We start from the raw sequence: 22,167 nt of genomic DNA on the forward strand, positions 1-22,167 counted from the left end.
TTGGGCTTGTCATTTATGTACTTGTGTATTTATATACCCATCATCCTTAATCACCTACAAGAATGAATGAGTACATTTAAGAACAAATGTTTGCAACATTAAGCTAACGGGTAATTGAAAATTTCCTCTTGGAGGAGAAAGCTGAAAGACAACCAGACAAGACAAAAGCTTTTAAAGCAACAGCAAGTCTCGCTAACATCATATAGTTTGATTTTAGCTCAACTGAAAGGAAATTCCTGGTGAGATGGTCTCCACATTATCCTCTTTAAAGCATGCCAGACCCAGCGTGGGGAGACAGCTCAGCTTATCAGAGAGGGCACTGGGTTTTGCATCAGGAAACTTGAGGCCAGTTCCTTGCTTAGCCATTTCTGGGTGTGTGCTTGTAAGAAATTCTTGTATTTTCTCCAAGTGTGTTTCCTCATGTTTCATCTGGCAACCTTGCCACTAGATTTGAAAATCACAAAATGCATGATCTTACTTTGAGTTTCTAATTAAATCTTATTTACACCAAAGTTATTTTCCATACAAAAATCAGGGTCATAGAGTCCAGAAATAGTACTGCGCCTACTGTTGCTACTATTACAATGACTACTACTAATAGTAGTGGGTATTTATTGAGAGTTTATTACATGCCTGAATTGTTACAGCATTTTACATGAATTCATCATGTTTGCCGCATAAAACCCTTATGAAGTAGCTAGTATTGTTTTTTTCTTCTTTATAGACAAGGGATTGGAGACTCAGAGATGTTAACTTGCCTTAGATCATACAGCTAGTAATTGAAAGACTGGGATTTAAATTCAAGCTTGGACTCCATAATTTAAACATTTGCCATCATCTTCTATTCCCTGTCTAATAATAATAGGAAAATTAGCTTACAGTTGTACAGTGCTTTGTTCTTTCATGGAGATAATCTCTTTTTATCCTTATAGCTGGTCCTGTGAAATAGTGGTTATTATTCCTATTGCACAGATGTGAAACTCTGGTCAAAGAGATTAAGGGATTTGCCCAAAGTCACCCTGCTCTGGAATAGTAAAATCACATGGTTGTCCCACTTTGGCGGGGACTAATAATTTCTCCCACCTGTTTCTGGCTCTTCTCCGCTTTGGTTGGCACCTCTCCAATGATTATTCCTTCTAAGAGGACCCCAATTGAGTCCTTGTATTTTCAATTTGCTTGGAGCACTCTCTTTTCTATCATTCTCTGTGATACTCTATCTATGACGCATGAGACTAATTGTTTCTACAAGTTATCACAGGATTCTGTAGAGCTTAGAATGAGCTACCATGGATTTCTAGCCCAGATGTTACTGGTATTTAAGGAAATCACCTTGAGAGGACTACTCAAGGTGAATTCGACCTCTAATGTCAAGGTCATCTGCTCCCCTGGTGCTGAGCCCACCACTTATCCATACTTCCTCTGAAGGCAATACAAAGCCATCCTTAAACAGAGCATCCATTATGCCATTGCTGCCTGCAGATTTTAGACATGCACCCCACTTTCTGTTGTCTGTGATTTTGAATGCTCCATAACGTGGTCTTGATTAAGCTGTCCAAACCCTGCAGCCTGTTGCCTGTCAGTCATGTCACTTTTCTCTAGGCTGTCCTAGCACCATGTCCTTAGGGTGCTTCTTCAACCAGAACGCTCCTCTCCTTACCCTTGGTTTAGCTAACATAGTTTCAGCCTAGACATGACCTTCCCCACAAAACCTTCCTTGATTCCCTACACCACACCTCTGCTCTCCTGTGCTCTCCCATCTCTTACAGTATCTTTTAAAAAGATTCTCTCCTCATCTTATCATTTATTATATTGTCTTGAGTCGGCCTGTTAAGTTGTCCATCTCTTGCAATGAGCTCTTTGAAAGCAATGCTTTTGGGTATGCCATGCACATAATAGGTGCTCAATAAATAGCTGTTGATTAAATGCTTACTTTTATCTCTGAAGTCACCAAATAGTTTGAGAGGATGTCCTTATTGCTGTCCCTACCTTCTAGACTGTGAGTTTCCTGAGGGCAGACATTCTGCCTTATTCAACACTGTATCCTCAGTGGCTGGAGGAGACACTCAGTAAATGAGGAACTGAGCAGAATTTCAGATCCTCTAACTCTGATTTCTGCCTGCCCAGCCTACCCCACCTCCTCTGAAATGCATTCCTCTACACAACTGCTCCCTTCCATTTTCTCTTTATTGCAATGCCTTCATCTATGGTCTGATCTGCAGATTTGAGCATTTGCTTGTATTATTCGCTCTCACTTTTCCTGTGCTGTATGTTTTCATATCCCTCTCCTGCTAACGCAAATGTAATGTGAGCATAAATGGGATTTTACATTTTGTATCATTATAACTTCTGCCACCTTCTTTTTAATATTTTAAAAATTATATATTTATCCAGGAAAAATGTCCATAATTGATAAGCTCTTAAAAATGTGCTAAATAAGCCCAGCCAGTGTGGCTTGGTCTTTGAGCGTTGACCTATGAACCAGGAAGTCATGATTCAATTTCTGGTCAGGACACATGCCCAGGTTGTGGGCTCGCTCCCCAGGGTGGGGCATACAGGAGGCAACCGGTCAATGATTCTCTCTCATCATTGATGTTTCTATCTCTCTCTCCCTCTCCCTTCCTCTCTAAAACCAGTAAAATATATATTTTTTAAAATATGCTAATGGATAGGTGCTTTACATATAGGTCACATTGATCTTCACAGTAATCATAAGAAGTAGGCACTGGGGAAATCAAGGCTAAGTAAGGCTTCGTCTTGTCCAGATGGTGAGTGTTAGAGTAGCATTTAAACACCGAGACCGTGTTTTCAACCTTTCCTACCTCTGTATCATGGACAATTCAGAAAAGCAGAGAAGCAATAAAAATAATATAAAACCACTCATAATTCCAATTCACTACTAGAGGTCATCACCACTGCTAGCATTTTGGTATGTGGTTTTCCAATCAGTTAGCCACCTCCACCATGACTCCCAGTGACCCCACCTCCAGCTAGTTAACCTCTGTGTGATACACTCCCCTTGAGTAAGGGCTGGATTTAGTGACTCGGTTATAATGAATGGAATAAAGCAGAAATGACTGAATATAACTTCTGAGATTAGGTTATAAAAAGATTCTGGCTTCCATCTTGGCTCGCTCTCTCTCTCTCTCTCTCTCTCTCTCTCAATCTGGGAGAAGCTAACTGCCATGTTGTGAACAGACCTATTGAGAAATCCACGTGGTGATGTAACTGAGGACTCTGATCAACAGCCAGCGAAGACCTGAGACCTGGGTGAGTTTGGAAGCAGCTCCTCCCCAGCTGAGCACAATGATGCCCATTCTCCCTTCCCCCTCAGTCAACGCACTGATTCTGGTTTTATGAGAAAGAGTGACCCAGAGACACCCAGCTAAGTGGTGCCTGGATTCCTGACCCAGCATCTGTGGATAATAAATATTTGTTGTTTTAAAGTGCTAATTGAGGGGAGGCAGTGTAATTTGATACGTAAAAATAGGTAGATAATAAACAATTCCATATACATTTACATAAACATGGTTAATCTGTTTTACTCTTTATCACAGATCAACATTTAATTTTTGGAGTGAAACAAACTGGTAAATTATGCTTCTATTTAACAGTCTTCTTTATAATACTTTTTAAAAAATTGTGAAATAATAGCCACATATTGAAAGTACACAAAGCTTAAATACACAGCGGAAGAATCATAAACAAAGTCCCTGATTCCAATTTCAGTATATTTTATTTTTAAATAAATCTGCAGCTTATATGTAAAATGAGTAACGATTTTATCTTCAAAGAGAAGATAAAAAAAAGAAAGCTGAATAGATGTACCATTTTAGGGTGGTTTAGAGTCTGAATCAGTATGAAATATGGCCATACGCTTTTCTTTAACCACTGAAAGAGGAAATTCTTAGTTAAAATTAGTCATGAGGAGGAAGCCTAGGAATTGTGCCATAATAATGGAGCACGCATAATGTGAGGGACAGAGTGGGGCCTCGGTACACAGTTGATAAATGAATAAGCAGACTTGGAATTAAAAACATGGATTTGTGCTCCCTCTCCACCTCTGGGAAGTGTGTGATGTCATTGCTTAACATATGTGAGCTTTCATTTCCTCATCTCCCCCTCCCCCATGACTATAAAACTTTTTATGAAGACCCCAGAAATATTTTTTTAATTTTTCAATTACGATTGACATACAATGCTATATTAGTTTCAGCTGTGCAAACCAGTGATTAGAAATTTATATAACTTACGAGGTGACCATCCTGATAAGTGTAGTACCCACCTGACACCTTACACAGTTATTACAATATTTTTGCCTATATTCCCTATGCTGTACTTTACATCCCTGGGACTGGTTACTTTCCTCCTCCTTTTTAAAATGAGGACATGGTCATGAAGTTGTGAGGTTTAAAGAACATGGCATTGTTTATAGGAGGCCGTTAGCAGACCACTTGGCACATAGCAATCCCTCAGAACATCAATGACTGTTGAACAATAATTCTGATATCAGGACACTGTCAAATAGTGATTTATCACTATGTAAACTTAAGTAAGCATATACCTTTTAAAACATAATAACTATTTCATATTAACTATTTCATAATAACTATTTCATATTAATTGATAAATGTGCATAATAAAATACTTTTTAAAAATATTTTTTTAAAGTACAAAGAAGAAAGCATGCTAGAAAATACTTAACAAAAGCAAAAATTTTCTTAATTTCACTTGAACATAACCAAAGAAAAACCAACTGGAGTGAAACTGAAGGAATTGCTGAAATTTTGATTATGTCCTCTTCTCCATTGCCAGTGATAGTATTTTTGTCAAATATCTAAGTGAGATCAAGTAAAAATTAAATGAAATCACATAATTTGGAGTTATTTTTTTCCTTTTAACTTACATCTTTCAATTTTTTAGGTCGTACTGATTAGCCTTCTACTGTAAACATTAAGTGGTTCATACTCTGATACTTTCTCCCATCTCCTTTCTTTTGCCTCCTGATCGTGGTTACTACTTTTATAATTTTAAGCTTAAAATGATTGATAATGTGTTCTTTTCAGCAATCAAATGTTTGCTGTTGTGCTGTTATTTACACTTATTTAAATAGATTTAACCCTCATCTCTAGTTCTTTTAACCATAACTTCTTCACTTGAGAGGGTGTGTGTATGTGTGTGTGTGTGTGTGCGCGCGCGCGCGCGCGCAATAAATTCATCTTGTCATTGGATTAGTCTCCCAGTATATTTTCCAAAAGGGCTCATATAGTACCTGGATTCTCTCATGTTTGAGAATGTCTTCAGTTTTAACATTCTTGAGTTACATTTTCCTTTATTTGAGCTTTGTGGGCATGACTATTTCTTTTGGGAAAAAAATATCATTGTGGAGAAATCTGGGGCCAGCGTGATCCCAGCTCACTCCCTTTTTTTGCCTGGATGAGGTCATTCTCTGTAGTTAAAGTGGAGAAGGATATGTTCGGTGTCCCCATGTAAATTATATTCTTCTAGTTTATTAATTTTTATGTCTTGAAGATTTACTATTTTTCTAAATATATACAAGCCCTGATTAATTACATCTCTGAAGCTCTCTTCCATTTGTTGGGCACCCTCCTTAGGAAACAGAAGTTATCTTTCTGTAAGCTGACTTTGAAGTCCTTATGTCATCATCTCTAATTGGTTTGTTCCGTTGATCTTTTCCTTTGCATTTACTGTGACGTCTAAAGCCCTTTCCTTTTATCATTGTTGGAATTCTTAGCCCTGCCTAGTCTGTTCTTCCCTGGTTTACATTTATTTCTTTGAATCTGTAAGGATGTTGCTCTGCCCCTCAATTGTTTCCTTAACCTGGCAATCTTCCTTTTGATCCCAGCCTATTGCTTCATCATCTTGTTTTTGGGTCTTGCATAAATGACTCCATACTGAGCTTCTTATTGCTCTTTTGAAGATTGTATGTCCTCTCCCTTTTGTGTTCTAGAAGGTTTGCATAGTTGAAATGCCATTGCCCCACTTTTTTCTCATGTTAGCATGGAGAGCCCTGCCCAGACCTCTTAGCTCTGGTTCAATGTGGGAAAGACATTAGTTTCTTTTTTGGCTTTGTCTTTGATGAGGTGGACTTGTCTTGTTGCTCCTAGTTCAATTGATCAGGGCAGATGGATCTTTGTGAACGCTCTTCTGGATCCTAAGGATCCAGAAGGGCGTGCATGGGAGAAGAGCTCAGCTCTAGTTGCTAGTTGACCCCGCATGGGCTTTCTTCTAAGATCCCACAAAGTATCCTGTAGAGCCCACCCCGCAGCCATTCATTCCACTATCTCAGCTCGAAACAATGCAAAAGATTGGTCCACGGGTGACCTTTGACCTTTCTGCCGGAGTCCTCTGTGCCTCACCCGTATTCTATGTTCTTTGCAACTGCCATGACACTCCTTTAACGTCATTTGCCATTTTGTGTCATTCCCTTGCTCAGAATCCTCCAAAGACTCCCATCTCACTTACTCAAGGCCAAGGTCAGCCAGGGCTTCCTGGTCCCTCTGTGTGATGGTCCCTTGGCTCGCCCATCTGCAGCCACACTGGCTTCCTTGCTGAGCCCCAAATGTGCCATACCCACATCTTCCTCAGGACTTTCCATGGGCTCTTGGCTGCCCGGTAAAGATTTCTTCTGCTCCCACACTCTGCTGAGTGTCTGGGACCTTGCCCCCTTTTCAGGTCCAATTTGGAAAAGAAAGCACAAGTCCCCTCTTTTAGGAGCTCTCATCTGGGGGGTCCTGTCAGTCCCAACCTGCCATCCTCATCTGACACTTAGGTGACAAGGCATGAGGCCCCCTTTTAATGAGTCCCCTTCCCTCCTTTTCCCCTCCCATGAAATCTTTACTTGATTTCAGGAGACAGGAAACAATCTGTTTCGGATCTATTATGTAGTTTCTATGTCTGGGACCAATATTTACACTTTGGGAGATTAAAAAACAAACCTTTTCTCTTCTGTTAATATTTCTCTTCCCTGAGTCATCTGATGCTCTATGTCTAACCACCAGAATGGGAGAAGGTCAGGGAAAGACTAGAAATACCAGGAAATACTGGGAGGCCTCTCTAATTAATACATAAGAATATCACCTCCCAAGTGAACATCCAATGTATACCAGAGACGCAGTATATTAACTGTAATTTCTCAACACCCTGCAAAATCAGTACTACTACATATTCCCATTTCACCGATGGGAAATCTGAGGCCCAGTGAAACCTGAGAAAACCTTGATGGTGTCTTGCCATCAGGTATGTGAGCAGATCTTATTTAACACTTGAGTAGGAAGCAGGAGAGAAGTATACTTACATGAAGAGGACTGGAAGGACCTGCTGTAACAGACACGCCACAGAGGTTCCTGCTTGAAGCTCCGAAAAGTCCCAGGTTTTGGATGAATGTGTGTTCTGCACCCGGCTGAGCGGCTGGCTGGAGAGAGCTAACCTGGTCTCACTTTGGCTCACTTCCATGCTCACATTTCTCTTGTGGGATGTGGCGGAAGCAGCATGGACATGGCCGGGTTCTCATCTTGGTTCCGCACTGAAGCTCAAAACCCCAGTTTCCTTAACTGGAGTGTGTGGGTAACTGTGCCTTGTTGACAGAGCTTGGAGAGACTTTAATAGGAAAATGTTGGGGAGCAAAAAACGTATTTGCCCCTCTCCATAGAAGACCAGATACATGGAAATGCTCATAGTCTGCCCTCAAGGAAGGCATTACCCATCAGTGAACCCTTTTTGCCCATTCCTCCCCCATGTGTAAGCAGAACAAGCCTCTGGACATGAAACAATGGGTTGTTTCCGATGATCAACATGAACCCAGGCTTCGTCTTCTTCCAGCACACTAAAGGCCACAAGATGATTTAGTAGCACCTATAGAGCTTAAAGAAGAAAAGGATAGGACCCAGGGATGTTGCCTATAGGGTCCAATGAGCATTCACATTTGCAGGAAACAATGCTATCACTGGTGGTGCAAAGGAGACAAAATAAATTATCTCCAAACCCTTCTGGAAAGAGTTCTTTAAGACAGCTACAAACTGAGCGGTGAGAGCTCACATCTAGATGGTGACCAGAGAGAAGGCCTAGCAATGAGCAGTGATACAATTAAAAAAGAGTTGAGCTAAAATGTCACAATGATGGTTACAAAACTGAATGAAAGCCTGAAATTCATTCAGGAAACATAGTTTTTATGATATATAAAATGGTGTCATAACAATGATCTAGACCCCCACACCTCAAATAATTATTAAAGACTGAGATGGGGTGTAGAGAAGAAAACTAAAGTGCTAAACTCATTGTCTTACAAAGGACCTATGAATTTTGTCTTTGTAAGGTGTTTATAGATTTTATTTTTCTTTAGGCATACCTGTACTTGATATTTTTCTAACACAAGCATTTATTTGATCAATAAACAGTGAAAGGTAAAAAAAGATAGCAACAAAAGAAATAAAATACCCTAAGATGAATTTTATCTGAAATTTTGAAAATCTACATGGGTTTTAATCTCTAAGAAGCCATCTTTTTATTTATTTGTTCACTTCTGTGGGAAAATGACACAGAGGTAGGCTGGGATGGAAGTAGAACTCTACCCTAGTTATTGTGAGATCTGGCTGTCCTGCATTTTCCTGGTATAAAAGGGGAAGGAAAGAAAGTCATGAGGGATGGGCTCAAGTTTCTCCATGGTTTTACAAAGCTGGGAGGATGTTATGATGACCTCCATGTGACCCAGAACTGCCCCATGGAATTTAGGGTTCACTTGTAATAGTGGAGTGGGGGGAAGGGGCGACAGTGTGTGTGTGTGTGTGTGTGTGGGTGTGATCCCAGAAATATCACTTGACTTCTTTTGGCCTCTGCTTTCTCATCTGGAAATTGTGGGTAATGGGCTTTTCTCAAAGGTCCCTTAGAGGTTCAAACACATCAGGTGCACAAAGCATCTAACCTAGCAAGAGAAACAGTAGGTGCTTAATTGATGCTGCACCTTTACCTTCCCAGCACTGATAGGTTTCTGTCGATCTAAACTTTAAGAGGAAAATGTGCTGCCACTGGGCTTATTATCTGAAGAATTCCTCATGTGTCTCTGAAAATGAGAGGAGGGGGCTACCAAAGAGACAGAGGATGATATTCAAGGTGGAGATGCTAGGACCGCACTCTGTGCATTGCCCTGACAATCACTATAATTGGCTGTTTCTCCTCCCGTTGGCATAACAATCCCTAATATCCTATGAAATGCATTCAGAGAGAAATCCTTATATCTCCAATGAGGAGATCTATTGCTATTTGATTTAGTAACTATAACTCAGAACTAACTTTCTCCAGAAGAGAAAAGTTGCTTGCAGTTATCCATTTTGAACATAGAATGGTGAGAAAGTCAGCCTATTTATAGCTACCTCCTCATTTGGTTGCATAAGATAAGCACTTCTTGGGAAGGTGGTACTTCCCTAACTCAGGCTCTTCTAGCCCAGAAAGGGAAACTTTGGATGAATCATTGACCAAAGCTTGGCCAATCTTGATCTTTCAAAACCCAGTCTGGCATCACAGTCTTTAGGAAATCTTCCAATTCAACACGATCCCCTCATTCCTTCGAAGGGAGAAGCCAGTCTGGAGCCACATTCCCTAGACTTTTGCCAGCAGGGTTCAGGGTCGGATTCTGCCAAGGAGAGATGCTGGCATGGTGCTTTGAAGGCTGAGGAGAAGCAGGCATCATTATTCTCAGCACCAGCTGTCAGGGGGTTGGAGTGCTGAGATGCAGATGTTGCCAGTGGCTTCTTTTCATTCACCCTCTGGAGAGTTACCTAGCGCAGCATCCTTTCTGGATTCCAGGAATGGGGCCTGGATGCCTGTCCTTGAAGATTTCCCTACCACCACGACTCTAACCCATCCCACAATTGTTTAAAACTTTGATTCCCTGTATTAAGTCCCTTTTTGCTTGAAATACCTGTGGAGCCCCTGTTTCCTTCCCCAACTTGGAAACACCCAGACTGAGTTAAGCACTGTGTTCCTGACCGTCTTTTAGCACCTTAGTCTCAGTGTTGCCCAAATCAGTAACTCAGAGGCTGAGTCTATAGCCTGGGGAGAAAGCAGAAATTTTGACAGTTTCTTCAACTGCTGAGGGAAACCAAAAGCTTTTTACATTAAAGAAAAAAAATCTGCAGGCAAATGAAAAGCCCGTGCAGCTAACCTCGCTATGTGTCAGGAAGTTCTTGGCCGTATTTGTAGAATGAATTCAGTGATCGAATGGGGACTGAAACTAATGCAATCAATAATAGCACAGTCACAGACTCTGGTGAGTCATTTCAGCGTCACTGGGTTAACCACTCGGATATGCTGTGACTTCTTAATGGCCCCCACAAAATCATTGACCTTTTTTCTTCTTTAAAAATCTAACCAATTGATCTACCAGTGGAAAACCAATGAAGTTTCCCCACTGCCTTCCACTTGACAACCACATGCTGGTTTTGTCGACCTTGAGCGCCAGTCAGCAGCGTAAAGAAGGATGGAAAGTTCTGGCTGGGTAGCTAAGTTGGTTAGAGCTTCATCCCGATATGTCAAGGTTGCAGGTGTGATCCCCAGTCAGGGCACAACCAGGAAACAACCAATGAATGCATAAATAAGTAGAAAAACAAATCAACATTCCTCCCTCCCTCCTCCCTTCCTCCCTCCTCCCTTCCTCCCTTCTCCCTTCCTCCTTTCCTCCCTCCCTCCTTTCCTCCCTCCTCCCTCTCTCCCTCCCTCCTTTCTTTTATCTCTCTCAAAACAATAAAAAAAAAGAAGGGTGGAAGGAATTTGGTAGAAGGTGACCCCCAGATTGCTTTGGAACAGAAGGGGCTCCTTTCAGCTCTCCTTGCCCTTATATCTATGCCACTTCATTTTGGAGACCTCCAGAAGAAAATGACATGTGTCAATCATCTTCTGAAAAAATACCACATATACCCTAAACCAGGGGCTGGCAAAGATTTTGTAAAGAAGTAGATATTGTTGGCTTTGTGGAGCATACAATCTCTGTCCTGACTAAGACACTTTGCCATCATAGAGAAAGTAGCCATATATCTATGTAAATAAATGAATGTGGCTGTATTGCAATAAAACCTTAATCAGAGGGTAAGATAGATTTGTTTCCGGGGCTGCTGCTTGCCAACCCCTGCTCTAAACTAACTCAGCGTGGTGAACTACTTCTCCTAACCTGAAGAGTACTCTTCCCTCATCCAACTTTGTTCCTTGACTTTAGGAGTTGGCTTTGACAAAAGGCACAGCTAGTGTATGTGTTTCAAAATCCTTGGACAACTTGTGTACAGATGGAGGAGAAAATGAGCATTTATTCAACCCTACCGCTAAGCATTATTTGTGCATTCCGATACACCGGTGAAGCAGGAATTATGATGCTCATGGAAGAGGAAACTGAGACACAGGGAGGTTAAATCATTGCCTACAATCACAGAGCTGAAAGCGGTGGACACAGGATTTGAACAGAGCTCTGTCTGGCTACTTCTCACAAGTCTTATAATGGCTAGTGTAAGGCAGCTAGGCTTCCTCTGTGGCCCCACACAGTGACTCAAAGAGTAGAGCTTATGCCCTTGCTGGTTTGGCTCAATGGATAGAGCATCGGCCTGTGGACTGAAGGGTCCCGGATTTGATTCCAGTCAAGAGCACTTGCCCGAGTTTGTGGGCTTGATCCCCAGTATGGGGCGTGCAGGAGGCAGCCGATCAACGATTTTCTCTCATCATTGATATTTCTATCTTTCTCTCTCTCTCTTTCTCTCTGAAATCAATAAAAATATATATTTTTTTAGTAAGAGAGAAAGATAAATAGAGTTTGGTCAATACAAACACAATTCTTGAATATACAAACCTATTTAAGAAATAGGGCTCACATAGAAAATTTTGTTCTTTTCTTTTTCCACCCCGTCTTAACCACTTTTAATTGTACAGTTCAATTTAGTGTTAAGTATATTCACACTGTTGTGCAACCATCATCTAGAATTCTTTTGGTCTTGCACAACTGAAACTGTGTACTCATTATACAATAATTCCCTATACCCACCCCCCATCCCAGATCCTGGCAACCACCATTCTACTTTCTGTTTCTGTGAATTTGACTACTCTAGGGACCTCACAGAAGTGGAATCATACAACATGTGTCTTTTTGTGACTAGTTTATTCATTTAGCAAAATGTCCTTGGACTAATCCATGCTAGAGCATGTATGGAAGTTCCTTCCCTGTTAAGGCTAAGTAATATTGCCTTGTATGTATAGACCACACTTATCTGTTGATGGACACTTGGGTTGTTTGTGCCTTTTAGCTATTGTGAGTAATGCTGCTGCAAACATGGGTGTACAAATACCTCTTTAAGATTCTGCTTTCCATTTTGGGGGGTTGTATACCCAGTAGTGGAACTGTTGGCTTGTGTGGTAATTCTATTTTTCTATCTCTGTGGAAGCCCCTGTGCTGTTGTCCACAGCAGCTGTACCATTTTGCATTCCCACTAGCAGTTCTAGATTCTCTGCATCCTCATCAACACTTTTATTTTCTGTGTGTGTGTGTGTGTGTGTGTGTGTGTGTGTGTTTAAATAGTAACCATCCTAATGAGTGTGATGTGGTTCTCCATTTCTTTTGCTAAAAGAAAAAAAAAAGGAATCACACAAGTTGGCAACGTGCATTTTTCCCTTTAATATCGCAAACATAAGTTTAAGTCCACAAACACTCATTTATACTGTCATTTCCAGTGGCTTCTCAGTTTCCAGCTCCATCCCTTGCTTTCTGTGCCACCCTGGCCAAGTTGCTCAGCCTCCCCCTACCTCAGGTTCCACACAGCCCACACGGGGAGATCAGTATTTAAGAGACATCAAGGGCATGTTGTGAGGATGAAGAGGGGATTGCATGGACAGACCTGCCCTCCTTCCTGGCACATGGTCAGCAATCAATGAATATTATTGTTAATACCTTCTATTATTTGCCCAGTGCATTGCTGGATCCAGCTAGGTAATTCCTTATGAGCTCAAGGTTGTTCACTTTGTAAAAAGACATGAACATCAGCTACAGAGCTGCATTCATTTCTTTTTTCCCAGGGATGAGCTGACCAAGGAGAGAACTCCGGGCTAGCAGAGACCAGGTCTACTCTTGACTTCCTCTGAGCAGCTGATGGTCACGTGAACCAGTCTCTGCTCTGCCCCGAGAATACTCAGCCCTGGCCTTGGTTTTTATACAGGCCCTCTCATAACTCACTGTCAGGGTATCTCACCAGCAGATCTGTGGGCCTGCAGCTTTTTGGGGGGCTCCGCGCGATGATGCGTGGCCTGGAGAAAGCTTAGTCAAATAGTTACACGGAGGAATGTGCTATTTCCTTCCCTCCTGCTCAGATTACCATCGGAGTCTTATCTGTCCCCATAAAAGCAAGTGTGGACGTGTATTAAGTTGTCAACACTAGAAAATATAAGGTCTAGAATAGCGATCCTGGGAGCTCCCCTATGTTCTTCTGTGTAATGTCATCTGAGGCTAAGAAGGAGATTCTGCTGGAAGAGGGAGCCTGGGGGCTTTCAGAGTCTGGAATTCTTTGAGGTTGGGTATACTTACCTTCTCATTAACCCAGGTTTTTAAAAAAATATATTTTTATTAATTTCAGAGAGGAAGGGAGTGGGAGAGGGAGAGATAGAAATATCAGTAATGAGAGAGAATCATCTGCCAGCTGCCTCCTGCACGCCCCCTACTGGGGATCAAGCCCACAACCCAGGCATGTGCCCTGACCAGGAATCGAACCGTGACCTCCTGGTTCCGAGGTTGATGCTCAACCACTGAGCCACACAGGCCGGGCAAACCCAGGTTATTGTTGCGTGTCAGAGGACCCTCTGTGCATTGTCATCAAGGGCAGTGGGTTGCTAATCTCAGGGGAGAGCCCCATGCCAAGCTCCTCTGGGATAGAGACACATATCAGAGGAGCCGCTTTCTCTGAAATGAAGCCGAGTGCTGCATGGGGTGGGGGGAGGGGGGCGTGGGCTGAGAGGCCAGGCAGGACTGGGTTGAAATTCTGCCTCTGACACTGTAAAGGTCCGTCACCGAGCAGGTCAAAAACCTCTCTGAGCCCCAGTCTTCTTGTCTGTAAGTTACAGTCCGCATGACCTAACATACAGGTTTCATGGAAAGGATTAAATGAGATACTATGCATATAACGTTCCAGGGGTCGGTTTGCTATGAGATAAAGAGTGACCACACCAAATTGATAAATTCCCAGCTAATGTAGAGAAACTGGATGTTTTTGAAACCTGGGCCCTCTGTCACATGGACAAATGTGTGACAGGTAACAGCTTTTTTCTTTCTTTTTTCTATTACTATTGAAATTCTGACTCCTAGAAATGAAAGAGTTCACGTTGGAAAGTGCTGATCTAGACCAACATCCTCACACACAAGCCTCACATGAAAGAACTCAGCCTAGCCTAAACTTCAAGAGATTATCATGTTTCCCCTATGGGTTTCAGTGTCATGTCAATAAACTCAGAATAGTTCATTCACCCATCCATCCATTCATTCCACCGATAATGACTGAGGGTTGACTGTGTTCCAGGAGCGGTGGTAGGCACCAAAGCCCTACGTGGAAGGAGACCCAGTCCCTGCCTTTTGGGTGATCCCTGTGGAGGGAAAAGACCTCCACACCGACCATTTCATGTCAGAAACGGACACTGGCAAGCTGAGCAGCACCACAACGGTAGAGCTGCCTGCAGGGGCGGTGGACAATGGAATTTTAGAATCGGAAGGAAACTGAGGAGCTGACCAGTGTGAAGCTTTCTGAGGCAGCCTCATTATCTCCAGTCTCAGGGAGCTCCCAGCCCACCTCCACTCCCCGCCCCAGGCAGCCTTGGACAGCTCTGACAGTGCGAGTCGTTCCTTATGTGGAGCCAGTGTTTGTCTCCTGGTAACTGCCACACAGCCACGCGGAGTTAATCCTGTCCTTCTGCATGACAACCCTTCAGATGAGGAAGTCACCTTTCAGCTGACAGGCACACCGGGATAATCTTAGCCTCACATTGCACAGAGGAATTCTGGGGAGTTGTGGGACTCATCTGACTCCACGAAGAGACTCGATGTCACACTGAGGGCATGGTGAGACCGGCTCACTTTGGGTTGATTTGGATTAGAGCTACTGGCCTTACTAATCTCACCGGAATTTATATTTTGCAGTATCCTCACATAGACCTGGTGAGATGGCCCAGGATGATTTATTATTTCCATTTTGTTCATAAATAAAACAAGATTCTTAAAGGTGGTGTGCTTAAGGTTACCCCGGATATATCTGGTAGAACTGGGACCCAAATCCTGAGACCCCGGACTCGGAGTAGATGCCACCCTGGGGTCCTCTCCCTTCCCTGCTATTTGTCCTACTTCCTGCCAGTCCTCCCCATAATGTATTTTAGGGTCTCCCCTTAGATCTTTCTTCCTAAAATATTGCCTACTTTATATTACTCCCTTTATCAAAAATTCCCAGGATTTCCTCTTATGTAAAGGATCTACTTCCAAGCCCTTAGAATGACATCCAGTGCTCTCAAAGTTGTCTACCTGCTGGGAGTTTCAGGGATGGTGAGGTGGATGGATGTTTTGAAGGCCCAGTTCCCATATCCCTTCCTTCCATTTGGGCCTCTGTGCTTTAGCCACCCTGGTCTTCTTTCAGTTCCTCAAATAAGTCAGGTTCCCATGAATTTGCAAATACTGTTGCCTTCGCCTGGAGTATCATTATCCCTCATTCAATTGGCAAGCTTTTCCCTCAAACATCACTTTCTCAAGGAAGCCCTCGTTGACCCCAGGGCAGGGTATGTCCCCTGAAATCCTCTCAATGCCTTTTAGACTTCTCCTATCGAGAAGTCATCAGAACTTTGATTATATTGTAACTCTCAAGGGTCAGTGGTTGTGTCCCTTCTTTTCCAGTAGACTGTCGGCTCTGTGAGGGTGGGGTGGAGTCTGTGTGGTGGATCTTTCTATCCTCAGAAGCTAGCAGAGGGCCTGGCACCTCGTGTTCATTCCTTAAAGGGCTGGGGAAGATGAAAAGAAGATTTTCTCAGTCAAATAATGAAAAGTCAACTTGCAGAAAGGCTCTGGCTTTCTGAGAAACATGCTACCGATGCAAAATTCTGAAATGAATCAGGGCGCCTGGTAATTCGATACTGACTTAAATCTAAACCAAGTAGGGAGCCCTCCCACTTCACGAGTGAAGGGACAGGGAGTGTGGAGGCCTGTGGCAGAATCCCCTGGTCATGAGTCAGAGGGGAGGGTTCTCTGACTCTGGGCCATCCCTGCTCACTCTCGGGTAATTTCTGTTGGATGTTGACATGATGGTGACTTCGGAGGCCTATGGCAGTGAGGGGGGAAGGGGGAAGACATTAGAGGTGAGACTCAGGCTCGGCTACTGTAGGAGCTGTGTGACCTGGGCCAACTCTGAGGCTCCTAACATGGGGAGAATATTATCGTTCCGGAGCCTGCTTGTAGAGTTGTAGGCAAAACTCAAATGGGGTGTAATGAGCAGGTGCTCAAAAAATATTAACTGGCATCCAGTGCTTTTACAGTGTTGGCATCTACCGGTATTTCAGATGCTTTGGACATACTGCATTTGAACGAATAAGTCACAGTTCCATGAATAAAAAAAATGAGCAGTTAATCTATTGCTGATGGACGAAAAGGCTGATTTAGTTCCTGGTTCAATGGCAGAGACCTGGAGGCAATGATTTAATTCCCTAATGGTGAACGCCTGTCTGCTTGACAAAGAACAGCCCTAGTGAGGCCACACTGAATGAAGCCACTCTTTGAAAGAGCTTGTGGGTGACTTGCTCATTGTTAGCAGATGAGATGCTGTTGAGGAGTTTGTTTTTTTAGATTCAAACATTTTTTGAGCACCTACCACGCCAGGTACACTGTTAAGCACTTTTCACATGCTGTTTTGTTTACTCCTATCCCTATATGAATTATATTCCTTTTTTTCAGAATAAGGACATTCGGATTCAAAGGGATGAAGTTACTTACCCCCCTTCCCCATTCACACAACCAGTAAACAGCAGAGCTGGTACTTGAACCCAAGTCTGTCTGAAGCCAAGTCCCACTGCACTTTTAAATAAATCCTATACTCTCCCTAATAAAACACATTCCCTGGAGAGTGAAGACCAGAAGTATAGATAGGAAAACCTACTCAAGTTTTATTTTTAATAGTGATAACTATGAATATTTATTATTGCCTGATAACTTCAAAAAAAAACCCACCATTTTTTTGGAATGTAGAACTTTCCATTTCCTTTCATAGGAGCTGACTGTTTCTGACCTTCTCTTTCTCTATTTGAAGTTGCATGAACCCCTGGGAGAGGAGCTGTTTAGCTTGGGGGTGGGCGGGGGGCATTGGACTGGGGACCTTTTCTAGCCCTGAGTCTCTCCTTTGGGGGATTCATTCAATATCGCTGAGCCTCATTTTTTTAATGTGTGAAATAGGGACTATTATGCTGCATATTTGCCTACATTTATAGATTTTTGGAGGATCTACCAAGATAATGGTTGTAAATGTGATGCACAAGACTCTGTGTTACTTTTCTAAGGCAGAGCTACCACATTGCTCCTGCAGATGCTCTTGGCATGTCATTCCTGATGAGAATTGATAGTTACTTGGACATAATAGTGAAATCTCTCCTCCTGTGACTTATATGCATCTTGAAGTGTTTCCATTTGTGCATATAGGAGCGTTTTCTAGTTGGAGGAGGTGCAATTCTATTTGGAGGTGTGGACTCAAGGTGCCACTAAACTCAATGCATTTGCTTCCATTAACATCGAGTGAATCCTTCATTTGAGGACAGCTTTGCCGCCCAGCCCCAATCTATTACTGCAGTCAATGGCCTTATCTGGCAAGTCTTGTCCCGGTCAGATTCCAAGCCAAGTACCGCAGGGACTAATGGTGTCACTGCGTCGGTCATTTCTATGACGACGGAAGCCTGCTTTTCGGGTTTCTGTCACTGTCAGGACCCTTGATGGAATTAGAGCCCTTAGTTCATTTCTGTTCTTGTTTATTATCTGGATAAACTCTGTCCCCAGCTCTCTTTGCCTTATCTGAGAAGACAGAGCCAGCAGTGCATGAGTCACCGGGTCCAGTCAATTGCATTTCTACAATTTTATTAGGACGGCTGGGTGGATTAGCTTTATTAAACACGGAATAAGTTTCATGGGTGTACATCAGAGTCTACTACAGTTCCCAAAATAATTGATAATTGTGTGTGCGCGCGCGCGTGCGTATGTGTGCGTGCTTAGAAGCATCTATAGAAAGGGAGCCAGGAGACCTGAGTTGCTGCATCATGACTCTGCTAATCCCAAGGGTAACCTTGAGTATGGCCAGAAACTTTTTGGTCTTGCTTAGTGCTGTGCACAAAGTGCCGTGGAGCCCAGGGGTTGGCAAGAGAGGGACAGGGAAAGTTTTCTGGGGCATATTTGAAAGCTGGGCTTTGAACTATGAATTTTATTTCACCAGATAGACAGAAGCAAGGCCACGAGCTAGTCTTCACTGGGGAAGCTGACGGAACAGAGTCACGGAGGGTCAAAGTGCATAATAGGTCTCGGGAATGGTGCATCTTTGACTTCGGTGAGAAAGGTGGTTGTACTGGTGGGGCCTAGAGAGGTAAGAGGTTGAGGCCAGGTCATGAGAAGCCTTGAGGACAAAGCTCAAGTGGTAGTACTGGGTATTGGGCAACTCCGAAAGCCTTGGTCACAGCAGAGACCATGGGGCTTTGTGACCGCAAGAAAAGTCACAGAATTAGGAGACTTGGAGCCTTAGCCATCAGGAGCCGTAAAACCTCGGTGTGTAGAACTTTGGCCTAGAGAGGGCACATGCCTTCTTCAAGGTCACACAGCACAACAGAAAAGATAACATTTCCCTTGGGGAAAGGAGAGGATCTTTACAACAGAAAGATGATATTTCTCCACACGCCACCTAGACGCAGCTCCCCGGGTGCTGTCACCCTTGCGCAGAGCTGCCCAGGGCTTCCTGCAGACCTCACCTGTCAGGGGCAGGCTTTGAGTAGACTTGCAAGTTGCATGATTCACCATGCTTCACTCATCTCCGGGTAACTTACAGCCTCCTTAAAGCGAATGTAAATTATATTCAAATGAACCAAGCCTTGACCCTTATGAAAAAAACAACATGAAATTTCTGCTCTTATTTTCTCCTCTCGATAAACATAAATGGCATAAGGGAGCCCTTGGGGAAGGGAGAGGGTCACAGACTCTTTTCTTCCTTCCCCTGGTCTCCGCATGGGTACCACCTGCACGGGTGCAGACCCCATCGTGAGTGACCAGCACAGCAGGTCCTTGCCCTTGGAGGTCACAGCTGAGGCTGAGTTTGGGGTTATAACCCTGAGTAACTGGGCTCTTGGATACAACAATCTTTGCTGATAAGTAGTACCCAGCTTGCTGCCCAACACCACCCATCTTGTTGCATTGGGGTCTTAAAAATAGCTCTACAGGTGGACAGATTTTAAATTACCATTTCAGAGATGAGGGTCAAAGAAGCAAGCCATTTGCCAGGGTCACGTCATGCACTTAGGAGGAAGAGGAAACAGATGAAATGGGGAGGATGCAGGGCAGGGGGCCTGGCTTCCTTCCGGGTGAGGGTGGCAGGTGGAGAAGGAGCCAGGGGCAGAGTAAAGGCAGCTGCTGACACTCGGCTTACTCTAGAGTCTGTCGTTGAAAGTTGGAAGGATGAGTTTCTCAGTTGATGCTGAATTATGAATAGCTAACAGAGTGAGAAGGAAAAAAGGAAGCCTGGTTTCTAATTTTATCTTCTGTGGCACTCAACCAAAAAGCCCCTCAAGGTGGCCGGAAGTTGGAAACCCTCAAGGCACGAAGCCCTGGAGCAACATGCAAAGGCCCTCAGGGCAAGGGCGGGGCACCCTGGAGATGATGCACCCCGGGCTGTGTCTGGGTCCCTGCTCTAATTAGCTATTAAGGTTTCTTCCCCCTGGCTGCTCATTTGCATAGTGTCATACCCATATGGTGTTGTTTTATTTACCTCTTCTAGGGGAATGGCTGCTTTAGAAAGAGAAGAAACCTGAATCCTTGACTTTCTGTCCCTCCTGCTTTGCCACCCTCTCTCTGTCACTCTCTCCAGCCTTTGCCCCTCTCCTGGCCTCCTGATTTACTTTATAAATGAGGACCCGGATTGAGTGATAGGATCCATTTCTTCCAGTGAATGGTTGCTGGTGGGTGTGGAGGGGTTTATAGTATCGATGTTTCCAACCAGGGTGAGTTTCAGTGTGACCTACTCCCATCTCTTCCCCGATGGAGGGACGTTTGGAAGTTTGAGAAGCGAGCCAGGGATGGTTCTGCTCATAGAACAGAGGTTTAAATTACAGGCTGCTTTGCTCTTCTTTTGGGATTTCTGGACAGCTGCTCAATTTTGCCATTTTACGTGTGGACTTTGCAATTTACACACAGTCCATTAATGAGCTTCAAGACAGAGTTTTCACCCTGTGTTGGGGGGTAAGAGAGAGCAAATATCTTGACCTTGCCTTGTTCTTGAAATAATTCTGGGTGATTTAATCACTCATTCATGTGTTCTTGGCTCGCTAGCCCCTGATGGTCAAACACCTGAGAAGTATTAAACAACTACCAAAAAACAAACAAATGAAAAAAGACCTTTAGAGGCACAGCTAAAGGAAGCTCCATCGCTCTTTAAAATGCTTTCATTCCATGTTTATTTATTAAACAAGCATTTATTTTGGGTGCATGCTGTGCCGGGCACTGGGCACGATGCCCAGGATCCAGAGCTGGAGAAGGTCCCGTGTCTGCTTTGAATCTGCTCATAGTTTGCGAATTTCACAGCTCAGAGGTCACAGCTACCCAAGAGCTACAGAAAAGGGCCCAGGACAGAACTTCAGGGAATTTGTGAACTCCGTCAGCCACTTCGTGCAAGGTTTTCTTTATATGTGGATTTTTCTGGGAAGAGGGTTCATAACTTTCATTGGATTCGTAAAGCATCCATGATCAAAAAATGTCTTAGAACCACGGTTCTGCGAGTGCGGAAGAAATTCTAGATGACCCAGCCCTGGTTGTCTACAGGTGGGAAGGCCTTTCCTCGCTCAGTCTCAGTGGGTTATCTGCACTGGAGGCTTGGTTTTTAAGTCTATCTTCTGAAAGTAGACTTCTTAAAAACTGGCTCAATGTCCTTGTCACCTGTACTCCAGCTTAGGGACTTGTATGCATTGAGTGTTAACATTTTCCATGCTGCTTAGCACATGCCTTGCCAATAAGGGATCCATGGAAAGTGTGTTCGTTGATTGTGCTCCAACCTTGCCACTCGATTCTCTATTCAGGCATCCATTTCCCTGGTTCTGTTCCATCTCCGGCCACTGTGAAGTATCCTGCCTCCGTCAAGGCAGTTGGGAATAAGGAACATTCCTTGGTTGGGGTGTGTGCACACACACATCAGTTCTCTGAGGCTCGCACCCTTAATGCTTTGTTCCTTAACTATCATGTGGAGCAAGGTGTTTGGACACCATATTAATAATAGCTCTTAGCATGTATGTGGCACATTCCATTTTCAAAGGCATTTATAAACGTCGGAAGATGAAAGCGTGCACCACCCACCCTGGGAAAAGGGGAGTGTTAATCACCACCTTGTCTGTTCCTTGGAGAGGGTCACTGAATCTGAGAGCTGGAAGGGATGTCAAAGGTCATGGTGCAGCCTCCATCTCCTTGAGTTCTTGAGCCCATAGGGGTGGGGTATTCCCTACATTCTCTTTCATGAATTCATACAAACTCTTTCTCCATTTAACTTTCAATAATATCTATCTATCTATCTATCTATCTATCTATCATCTATCTATCATCTATCTATCTATCTATCTATCTATCTATCTATCTATCCATCCATCATCTATTCACCCCCTCTCTCCCTTCCTCTATTTTTCATTCATTTTGTCTCTTCCCTCTTTTGCTTCCTTCCTCCCTTCCTTCCTTTTCCTTCTTCCCTTCCTTCCTTTCTCCCTCCCTATATCTTCCCTTTCTTCTTTCCTCTCTTTCGGTCTTTTTATAGAGCCCTTCTAAAATTACAGATACATGAACAAAATGATGCTGTTTAAAGCCATTAAATCTGGGGTGGTTTGTTATGTATCGAAAGAGAGCTGTAACCCCTGGGCAGACTGGGGTACGTGATCCTTCTGGTT

At 43.4% G+C, this 22,167-nt stretch overlaps 1 long non-coding RNA gene across 5 annotated transcripts in view; it reads left to right on the forward strand.

Moving 5' to 3' along the window:
- Positions 1–22,167, forward strand: part of LOC102258014 — a 333,402-nt gene that overhangs the window by 298,100 nt on the left and 13,135 nt on the right. The window contains exon 6 of one of the 5 annotated variants that reach the window (XR_001360478.1): positions 3,174–3,267. The exons of the other annotated variants lie outside the window; for them this stretch is intronic. This is a non-coding gene — a long non-coding RNA (uncharacterized LOC102258014). The remainder of the gene's footprint in view (positions 1–3,173; positions 3,268–22,167) is intronic. 5 annotated transcript variants of the gene reach the window in all.

The sequence above is a fragment of the Myotis brandtii genome, unplaced genomic scaffold (genome assembly GCF_000412655.1).
Source record: "Myotis brandtii unplaced genomic scaffold, ASM41265v1 scaffold911, whole genome shotgun sequence".
Classification (NCBI taxonomy): domain Eukaryota; kingdom Metazoa; phylum Chordata; class Mammalia; order Chiroptera; family Vespertilionidae; genus Myotis; species Myotis brandtii.